This window comes from Dromaius novaehollandiae, chromosome 14, assembly GCF_036370855.1.
Source record: "Dromaius novaehollandiae isolate bDroNov1 chromosome 14, bDroNov1.hap1, whole genome shotgun sequence".
NCBI classification, from domain to species: Eukaryota; Metazoa; Chordata; class Aves; order Casuariiformes; family Dromaiidae; genus Dromaius; species Dromaius novaehollandiae.
The window spans coordinates 8643755-8654464 of NC_088111.1; the positions used below are offsets into that span (position 1 = coordinate 8643755).

The following is a 10710-nucleotide window of genomic DNA, read 5'->3' on the forward strand; positions in this document are numbered from 1 at the left end:
CTGCTCCTCTTAAGTTTTAGTTCTGTGGGGCAAAACACCAGGCTGTCTGCCAAGCCAACAGACTGGCCACAAATCTTTTTTCTATTCTTTTTTTTTCCCCTAATACAAAAGGTAATATCAACAATGAATGAAGGCGTGTGTAAATGAATACATTAACACTTCCCAGGACTGTGCTCTGGACAGTAGTTACAATATTCCTTTAACTATAATTGATAAATATAAATAGCTTATGTTATTTCAAGCTAGCTCTTCCAGTCACTTAAGACCTATAATTTGTATACTATTACTTTTAATCTTATTATATTACTTTGACTAGCATAATCACAAATTCATGAGTACTGCATTGAAAATTAAAGACTCCGTAATAGAACTGTGACATTCAGGCAGTCACCTGATGGATTCCATCCGCAAATTACAATGGAAAGGAAGATTTAGAAAAGAAGCAGAGCCTTAAAGGACAGTGCATTTCTACTTTCACACCACTGGTCTCAAGTAACTAAGAAACAGGATAACTGGCTATAATTGTAAAGAAAACTGAGAAATCTGACCTTTTTAACATAGGGGGAAAAAAAAGTTTTGAAACAAAACAAAAAAAGGATCCGTTATTTCAGTTGTCATTAGATGTTCTCACATTCAGCATATCTAAATGTGAATTAGTTGAACTCAGAATGTTCAATCTCAATCCAAACCATCCTCTACGGAGATGGGAGGACAAAATACACCCAAGGCAGACCAAACTCCGAGGGAAAAAAACACTAGGTCTCTCCCCTCCCTTACCTACTCACTTACTGAAACAGAGTATAAGTTAAGCTCAAAGTCAAAACTGTTCTATGGATTCCACTTTGCAGTACTACATACTGTACCAATACCTTAAAAAGAGTAAAGAATTTCATTTTAATTACAATCTCATACTATGAATGATCAGTGGATATCTTCTTCCATAATCTAAAAGCATGGCCGCTTTCCCTTTCCAATTAGTCAACTTCATTCCTGTTAAAAAAAAAATAAAAAAAACAAAAACTCTTGTATGACTTAAAGTCTAGAACAAAATCCAAAGGCGCTTAAATGTTTCAGGATGGGATTTATGGCAGAGTTCTGAAATGGATACTCCTAGTTCCTGTTGCTTTTACTGGAATATTTTTACAGAGAGTCACTTTTTTCCCACCCTACCCTTTTCCTTTACTGAATTTCCACACAATAACTTAGATTTGACCATCACCGGACATCTGAACAACAATAAAAAAGTTACAGCTGGATCCTGTATTAGTCCCAGCTGCATAGGATCTTTGGCTACGTTCACAGAACGAGAGAGCCAATAGGAAAACAGTAGGAGAACTTCTTTTGGTAGCTTGATTTTGAATATACTGCTTTTCCATATGCTACATCAACAAACTATTCAACGCAAACTGAATTTGCACTTCCAATTTTTCATCCCTTTTCCCCCCCAGAAGAAAAAAAAAGCCATTTTTTTCTCTTTCAAAACCTTTACTACAGAATGCCAGAAAATAATCAGCTCCATATGGTCTTTCAAGTCTAACATACCACAATGGATATATCTGCCAAGTCCACCCACCCACAGGCTCCATAAACTTCAGAGTATTATTTGTATTTAATTTGGATTACCAATTTCATCCAACCTTTCCCCTTCATAATACAAGTTACCTTTTCAGGCTTCCAACACAGGTAGAAGATGCAAAGGGAAAATAAGTTTTAAGCAAAATAAAAACAACGACACCATGTGTCCTCTTTATACTTAGGATATCAGTGAATTCACAGGCGGAAGGATTTAAACTAGTCTTCTTTTTATGTTTGCTCTTATAAAATATCACCTAATCTTTTAAAACATTCATGTGAGACTAAGTCATTTATTGGTACAAGACCAAGACTAAACATTGTAGCTTTTCCAACTTACATTGCACAAAATGAGAGTGAAGAGAGTTAGAAGTATTTTGATTTTAAAAAAAGAGACAAAAAAAAAAAATCACTTCAGGGGAAGAAAGCTTCCTCTCAGATATTTTTTAAGTTACTGTGTTTAATGCACAAAAATCCACTTCCTATAGCCAAAAAGAAATCAACGCCATATGCTTCATTTATCTCTCCTTACTAAAACATCCACAGCAAGCTGAAATGTCACAAACTGCTTAGAAAAGCCCTATGATCTAAATGATCTCAGGTAATAAACAGGAGATAGCCTTAAAAGTCAATCTGAGATTCCCCGATTACAGAACCGGTCAGGGTCCCCCACGCTGAGGAACAACAAACCAGTCAAATACCTGAAACCCTTTAATCTCTCCCTTCTGCGGTTGCAATCGGTTTCCTAGACACCATAGTCATTTCTCTAAACTGTGCATCTGACTAATGTTGGCTACTAGTTTCAACTTCCACTTCAGAAGCAGTTTCTGTACGAACAGCAATTCAGGAATAGCAGCACGAGTCACAGGAGACTGTGGGAAAACAAGCCCAGATGTTCTCCTTGTCCCCAGATGAATGTTGGATGCAACTTAAAAAATGTTGCAGGTACATAATATGGTAAGTTGGATAACTAAACAAGTGATGCGTCAAAACTGACTTGCAGAAGAGTGAGTTAAACCACAAGGTTCTTCAAAGTAAAAGTGTTATTTTGAGACTATAAACTCATACTTGCACAATGCCAACTACCCGTTTCTGCATTTATGCGACTAATAACCAGTGAAAAATGAGTTTTCCCCAACTAGCATATATTGTGGTTAGGAATACAAGACAAAACAAAGGTTTGCTTCAGCCTAACAGAGACTCTTGAAGGTATATTCCTGAAATATTAAAGTACTGGTTCTGGGTGGGTCCCAAGCAGAAATCTTTCAGTTAAAAATAAATAAATACACAAATAAGAAATAAAGGAACCACAAATAAGAAAAAGAGAAAAGGAAAGAGAGAACCACAAAACAATATATAGACTCATATTCATCTGCCCCAAGGAATAAACTCCATAAATGTATTACAACGGCTCATCAGCCTCGTACGCAGTGCAAGGATCTGGAGCAGTACCTGGATCATCAGGTTTGCACACAGTAGTTCCCTGTGTCGGTAATCACAAATGACTGAGCACTTTATATGTTTAAGAAAGGGGTCAGGTTCATTTGGTCTTCTCAAGCTGGACTCAGAAAGGTCCTATGCAGACCCAAGCCCATCCTGTTTGCATTCGGAGCTTCATGGTCAGAGAACGCATTTAACCTGCGGGATTCTTCCCACAGGAGCAGAGTTTCTCTGCTCGAGAGCCACCATCTCCTCTAGCAGCCACTTGGTTTAACCTCAGTTTCCTGGGGGGGACTTTGCTCCACATCCCTTGGCTGGCCAGTTGTGAGATACAGAAAGAAAAACATGCAGCAGCTTTACAAATTGAAAAATTGCATCTGCGAGTGGTCACAACTGTACCCAGGGAGAGCATGCATCCTGGTGGGAAAATTCCTCGTCGCTGTATTCGAGTGACTAGGCAGGAAGTTCATTAGTCCAAACTTCCCCGAGCAACAGAGAAAGAGGAGTGAATAAATAAATAAATAAATAAGGGAAATTGTACTCAGAACCTGACCACCGAATTATACTACTTCAAGAGATGACAATTCCTTATTTTGTAATATGCAGTGCAGTTAGCTATTAAATTACAAGTGCCCCCTTTGGGCTGCTCCCCCCCCTCTTATGCAGGTTCCTAGTAAGGCAACAGGAACTGTTTATGCCATAATTTGACCCTACAGACAGACAATATTGCTTATGAGCCAAACAAAGATCATTAGTAAGGAACACAATATTTACAGTATATGGAAGCAAAAAATGTAACACCAAATAAAGACTTTTGAGAACTTGGTCTTAAACAAGAAAGCAACCTGAGGAGTGCTCTGTAATGCGAATCAGATAGTACAAAATACACACCTTCATGCTAGAAGTTACACCGACTCTTAATGAGGTGGTTGTATAAAAACGTAGACGTGACTCATTAAATGATTACATCTCACAGCTCCTCTCAGAAAAAACGGTAAGGAGCAATTTCCCTACTTGCACGTGCCAATTTTTTCAGCCTTTTTTGTGCGTTTGTACGTGTGTGAGAGCGAGAGAGCAAGTAAGAGAGCAAGACAGAATAAACTTAATTTCCTACCCATCTACTTCTTCCCCCGAAGTACTTTAAACGTATCAGTCAAATTCAATCTAATTTGACTGCAGAGCAGATATGCCGACAAGCACTGTGAGAACCGGTAGCTGGGCAGAGAAGAGACTCTAAAATTAATTCCCACAGTTACTGTTCAGCCCCGTCCGCATCCCGCGAGGCAGCAGCCAGGCGGTTAATCCGCACGCGTACACCCTACCTGGCCAATGAGCGCGAGCACGGCTCCCATCCAGCCACATAAAGTAACATTACTTATTCAGGCAAATGCGTAGGGGATGGGGAGCCAGAAATAGAATACCGCGAAGAAAGAGATGTGTGGTATGTCGCCAGGGACATACAAAAGCTTCGGGACTACTATGGGAGAAGGCAAGGACTCGAGGACATCAGACAGCTTCCACCGACTTGCGTTTCATCATTTTCATTTTTCACAGGTATTTTCATTTGTTTGAGACTCAAAAGTATTTCATTTAAAAATCAACAACTGATCTCTTCTTTTGTGTAAAAGACCCACACCCACAGACCGCACCCTCATCAGCTCAAAATCCATCTGAGCCCTTAGACAGGACAAAGTCAGATTTGAAATCAGATTCAACCTGCACAATTGAACTGATCCCCGATTCTTGTTTTGAACAGGAGAATACTCATATGCAATTAAGAAGAACTATTAGTTAATAGTCTTGCAGCAAAACATACCCTTGCTCGTACAATTTCCATTTGGTTGTTAAATGACAGTATCGATTTCACAATTCTTCCATACTTCTGGCATTAGGTAACTATTTCTTTCTATAATAAGAAAAAATAGAACATCTGAAAAAGAGGCTAATTAGTAAAATCGCGCAAAGAAAGCTGACCTGGTGACAAACCAGATCAGAGATCTTTAGCAGTCCATATCCTATATGAGATTCAGATTTAGCTTTCACAAGCTTCTAGCATGCTACATTTCCTGTTAGCTCCATAAGTTCCTATTGAATTTGACAAATAAAAGATGACCAGACAAGAAATTAATCAATATAACCTGGAGCCCATGAGAAAGAGAGATCCAACAAATACACTTTTTTTCTGGGAAATATTGAGAAAACATTTATATGTTTGCCTTTTTACACGTTAATTTTTATGGGAAAAACTGCCTACTGATATCACACCTATGTATAAACAGATATCAGAACTTCAATTAAATCGTGGAAACAGCTATGTATCACTTTATTTTCTTTTAATAAGACTTTATATTATCAAATAATGGGTTTAAAGAACCTCAGAAAGTAATGAAATAAATGTGACACAGATGTTGACCAAAAAAAAACAGGAAAAAAAAGAAAAAGAATGTTTTTACTTCATAGCAACCAAATAGGTCAAGCCATTTCCTTCTTCAGGCAAATCTCAGAGGACCACAAAACACATGGTTTTCTAGTGGATTTTGTGCGTCTATCCCACTAAGAGGAAACACTGCTGTCCAAAAAATTTGCAATATTAAGTTTTCCCATGAAATTGTTGGAATTAAAAGAAGGAAGTCACATGCAATTAAAAAAGTTTGTTAGATGTTAAAGTTACACAAATGGCATAATTAAATACACTTTTAATATCTAAGTCACATGCCTTTCCTGTACAACATACCGCTTAAGAGAACACACAGCGAAGAACTCAGGAACGCCAGCCATGGCTGTTCACACAATTCTGTCTTTGCTTCTGTACAGATTGAAGTAAAATATCATGTGTTCTTCACTTCCACAGGATTCCTGCCTTACAAATGTATAAGTTGACAGGCTTTCCCAGTGAGGTAGCTGCCAAGAACTTATTTTTATTCTCCGTGAATGAAGCCCACGGTCAACGTGTCCAAACTCTTCACTAAAATGAGCGCAATCTGACAGTACATGCTTAAGTACTCAAGAACTACAGAACGAAAGAGTGAAGCACGTTATTCACTATCGCTTTATCAAAAAAGGGAGGTGGAAAAAGAAATCATATAATACAGATTCACTCAATCACCACAAAACACTATCCTACCTGCCGGCTAGCCCCATGAAACTTACAGAAAATCAGATTAAATCTATCTATGCATTCAAGCAGGAAAATTAATATTGCGTAGGAAAAGAGAACTTATTTCATAACTTTGAGATTGCAAAAGTGTTCCACTCCAACACTTTTGCATTGCAAGTGTTCTCTGTTAATGTCATTTTTCTATGACTTTTCTGCAGACTATTTTTTTAAGAAAGAATAAATTATAACATCAAATTATTTACTTGTCAATAACCAACCAGGATGTCAGTGTGTGTCCACAGACATCAAGAAAGGCAGTGGCTGGAAACAACATTAGGAGCTCTGGTTTAGACTCATTAAGCTTAGGATGACAATTATGCACTCTTAAGATGTCAAACAAGCCAACATTTTAGCTGGGAGAGATGGTACTGGATCCAGAGCAGACAGTACACGCTGTGAGTCATCAGCTTAAACACGATATTTCAAATTATTATTTGCAAATGTGATTATCCAGAAACAAGATGTAGAGGAGAAAGGAGCAGAAAACCAAGGGTAGGGTCCTGCAAATCCTCACAAAAAGTTGGAAGGAGAATGATCATCTTCCAAATGAAAAAACGATTAACTAGATAGAAGGGGAATGAGGAGAGAACAGTCAAAGAAGCCAAGAAAGAGCAAGATTTCAAAAATAAGAAGTATAGTAAACATTACCAGAGGCAGCTGGCAGGACAAAGAGGAGGAAGGGAATGTATGGAGTACAAGGGGTCAGGACAAGTGTGGAAAGGACCTAGGATGAACCTGGAGGAGCTACTCTTCTAGACAGCGACTGCGAGCAGCTCCCTCGACGACTTTCGACATGAAAGGGAGATGGGGCAGCAGTTCATAAAGTAACTGGGGCCAAGACGGGGTATAAAGAGACTAAAGTATGTTTGTATTGGGAGGGAAAGGAAGCGAGCAAGAGATAGCAGCAGATAAGAGAGCTACAGTATAAGCGAAGCAATTTAAAAGGCAAGAGATAAAACTTGTCTGTTGTAGTAGGAAAGGAGAGACCTACTGGACAAGCAGAAGGCAAGTAGAAGAAACGGGAGGAAATTCATACTGTATTTCATCAGTTTTCTCTTGAAAAAAACATGCAAAACCCAATAAAGAAAGAAGGGGATACAATAAACATGATGAGATTGAGAAATTCAATTTTAACGGCAGAACATGTCTTGGAAAACAGCGTGTTGCCTCAAGATGCACGGCCCCTCAAATGGTAAAGAATCCTATAGCTCCACTGATGTTAAAAGATTGCAACATCCATTCAGCAACAGCAGCACACAGGGAGCCCACATTCAGGTGGCCATTACTACGATGCCGAGATTGCTCTGCAAAGCACACACTGTTCCCGTAAGTAAATCCCACAGCTTTTTTTTTTTTTTTTTAACTCCCCTCCTAGATGTAGTAGTACAGACAAATGCTATGCTATCGTCGTATTGCAATTCATGGTATGCCGTTTGTATCGCTGTGCACAAGGGACCGCATATCATTATTTCACAAGATGACAGATTTGGCAACCTCTAGAAATTTTATAGGCAATACTTTAATGTCTTCCTCCAGGTCACTGCTAAAAATATTGAACATTAGGCTGAGAAAAATATTAATGTTTCCATAATAAAACATATATGATACCACTAAAAATAGTTATCATTTTAAAATGTAATTATTAATGTTTTACTATGGCATTTTTCCCTTAGAGTGATAAGATATTAACTGCAATTTGGGCTAAAATTGTGATACTATTGAATTGACAGGTTATCTTTACAAAAAAAATACAAGATATCCCATTTAGCATGAAGAAGTATTTATTTAGCAAAAAAAGATTTAGTGCGAAACTCTGCTGATTCTGTCATTTACTTGTTTGTTTTAACTGTGTCTCATATCAGCTATTTTGCTTTCTCCCTAAAACCAGCGCAGGTGGTTAGTCTAACAGTCGGGTGTGCTCTTTTATTCCTGACACTTCCCTCGGATGTTTTGTAAAACCACAAGCCCTCCTCCAAAGACCTTTTGGGACAACTCTTTAAAAATATGAGTACGAGTTATCCACTTTAATGAGTACGTAGTGAAACATATGTTAAGAGCTCACACACAGGAATGTTAAATAGGATATGTATGTTATCTTTCACAATGAACAAAACATGCAATTTTAGACTTAAATGCAAAGCAAATGTATATAACCATGAGAAAGCCATATGGACTCTATCATCTATCTTTGAAAGGCTACAATGTAAAGAACAGAAGAGCTCCAGAGGCTACTCATGTCTACAGGTGATATATCTTTTTAGAAAAAATTTTAAAAGTTGATTAAGATAGTTTGTGGGGTTTATTACACTTACCAGCTTTTACCTATAAATGGATAACTGGCTTTGCTACACAGACAGAACAGAAGTCAGATTGCTTAATTTGCTTTGGCAGCAAATCTGTTCTTCTGAATCTTCTGCAAGACGAGCTGGTCTCGCAGTCTAGTTCCCAGTAAATGGCTGCCTCTATAACAGAAACCAGCATCCTACCTGGCACCACTGCCGGGAAGCACAGCCAAGGACTAGCAGCGCACAGCAACTCAACCGCTCTCTCACCCCCAGATGAGCTTCGGGATTCAGCAGGAAAGCATGGAGTTTGGGGAGCAGTAGAGAAACGCACTGCCATAATTAGCACTACAACATTGTTTATTCTTCAGGCAGAGGCAGGATTTTAATTTCTTTGCATGTCCGTTCAGAGCCCTTCACAGAGTTAGTTTAAAACAAGCATACACGCAAAAGTTGATCAGTGATTGATCTTGCGATGTTTCTGAGTGGAAGGCCACCGAGTTGAACCGGGGGGACTCTGAAGCCACTGCATGACTAGACTCAAATTCAGAGAAGGAAAAAAAAAATTCACAGTGAAGAGCCCTATTCTGCCATGTCTTCTATATAGTGACCCACATAGACTATTTATATATTCTTTAATGATACAGAAGGTTGCTTACTATTTAGCAGTACACAATCATACCACCTACTGCCAACATTAACGTTCAATGTAAACATCTCAGTTCAATGGTACCATCCCTACATTAACAGCACGCATATAAGAAAAACCTCAGTCAGATCACAAAAGACATGATATTCAACCAAGTGAGGAGAGGGAGGAGGAGAAATTTCCTGAACTAAGTGAACCACAGAGATATTTTAATCAGAACACAAAAGCAGGCTGAAACAAACACTAATTGACTTGGATCATATCACATCGATAATCCATGCACAGAGCCTCCACTGCAATCAATGGGAGGTCTGTGCATAAATGGATTGTATAATACAAATGCATGCCCCCATTCAGGCTCCACACACAAAAGAGAAAGCAGTACTAAGAACAATTCCCTGAATTAACATTTCTCTCCCATTAAATGTTTCTAAAATGATAACAGCTAACTTCACATAGCTCTGCTTTCATTCACAGGTTTTACGAAAGGTGGTAAAATAACTGACCCCATTTGATAAATAAGGAAACTGAACATAAGACGTGAGCTAAAGTGAAGAGCAGCAGGCAGAACTGACCTGGAAACAGAAGTTTACCTCCTGAATCACAGTTTAATGTCCTAGCTATTTAGATGCTTATCTAGTTCAAGTCTCTCATTAGGGTGATTCTATGCAGTTCTCAAATAATTCTGTACACTTCCTAGGCACCTGCACACACTGGCAGGCTTAGCCCCAGGAGTTTCCCACTCAGTAATGGGAATCTCGGGAGCCCTGCAAATGTCCTATCAAGTTTCAAAATACTGACAGCCCTGGTCAGGTTCACTTATGTCATATCCCAGGACTCAGCAGCAGCACTAAAGCATTTTAAAACTGCCTGGCTGTCAAATCAACACTTTCCACATGCACTGTACTGCTTAAAAAGAAGAAAAAAAACCCTCCTAATTTAAAATAACAGTTCATTACCTGGAAGTGATCTAACTAATCCTGGTGTTCCAGATTGATAGTGTGCTATAGGAGAAAGCCAGACCAGATCTCTATTTTGAGAGAAATGTAATACTCACAAGAACCTAATGTAAAAGTCCAGATACACTGACTGCAAAAAAACTAGTCTCATTAGTCTGCGACTGTTTCACTACAAAGCCAAGTAAGGAGCAACAGAAATTATACTGTAATTTGACAAAAAAAGCAACATGTTTATTAATGTGATATGAAGTTATAAAGAAAAGGGAAAGAATGGGCCTGAATCTAGGGAAAAGTTTCACTTACACACGATGTGGTATATAAAAATCTGACTTCTTCGGGAACACAACTAGTCTTGCTAAATCTAGACCAATTCCTCCTGAGGTTGTGGGTATTTCTTCTCCCATGAAAACTCAACTTTGAAACACTTAGCACCTTACGAAAGGTTGATCCTGCAACAGGTCCACTTTAAAGTCTAAAGTCTCACATGTGAAAAAGCACTACCTTACACCGGGTTAGTGCCAACAAGCAGCACGGTAACTTCCTTTTACTGCGGACACAAGTCCATGGTACAGTAAAAATAACATTAATTCAGGTATGAATGAGTTTTCTGCTCTTCACAACGCTGAACTGTTTCTGATGATAATTTTTAAA

General features: G+C 38.5%; 1 protein-coding gene across 1 annotated transcript in view; it reads right to left on the reverse strand.

Moving 5' to 3' along the window:
• The window catches only part of CYTH3 (cytohesin 3), a 52797-nt gene that overhangs the window by 40839 nt on the left and 1248 nt on the right, over positions 1 to 10710 (reverse strand). The gene's annotated exons all lie outside the window — the stretch shown is intronic.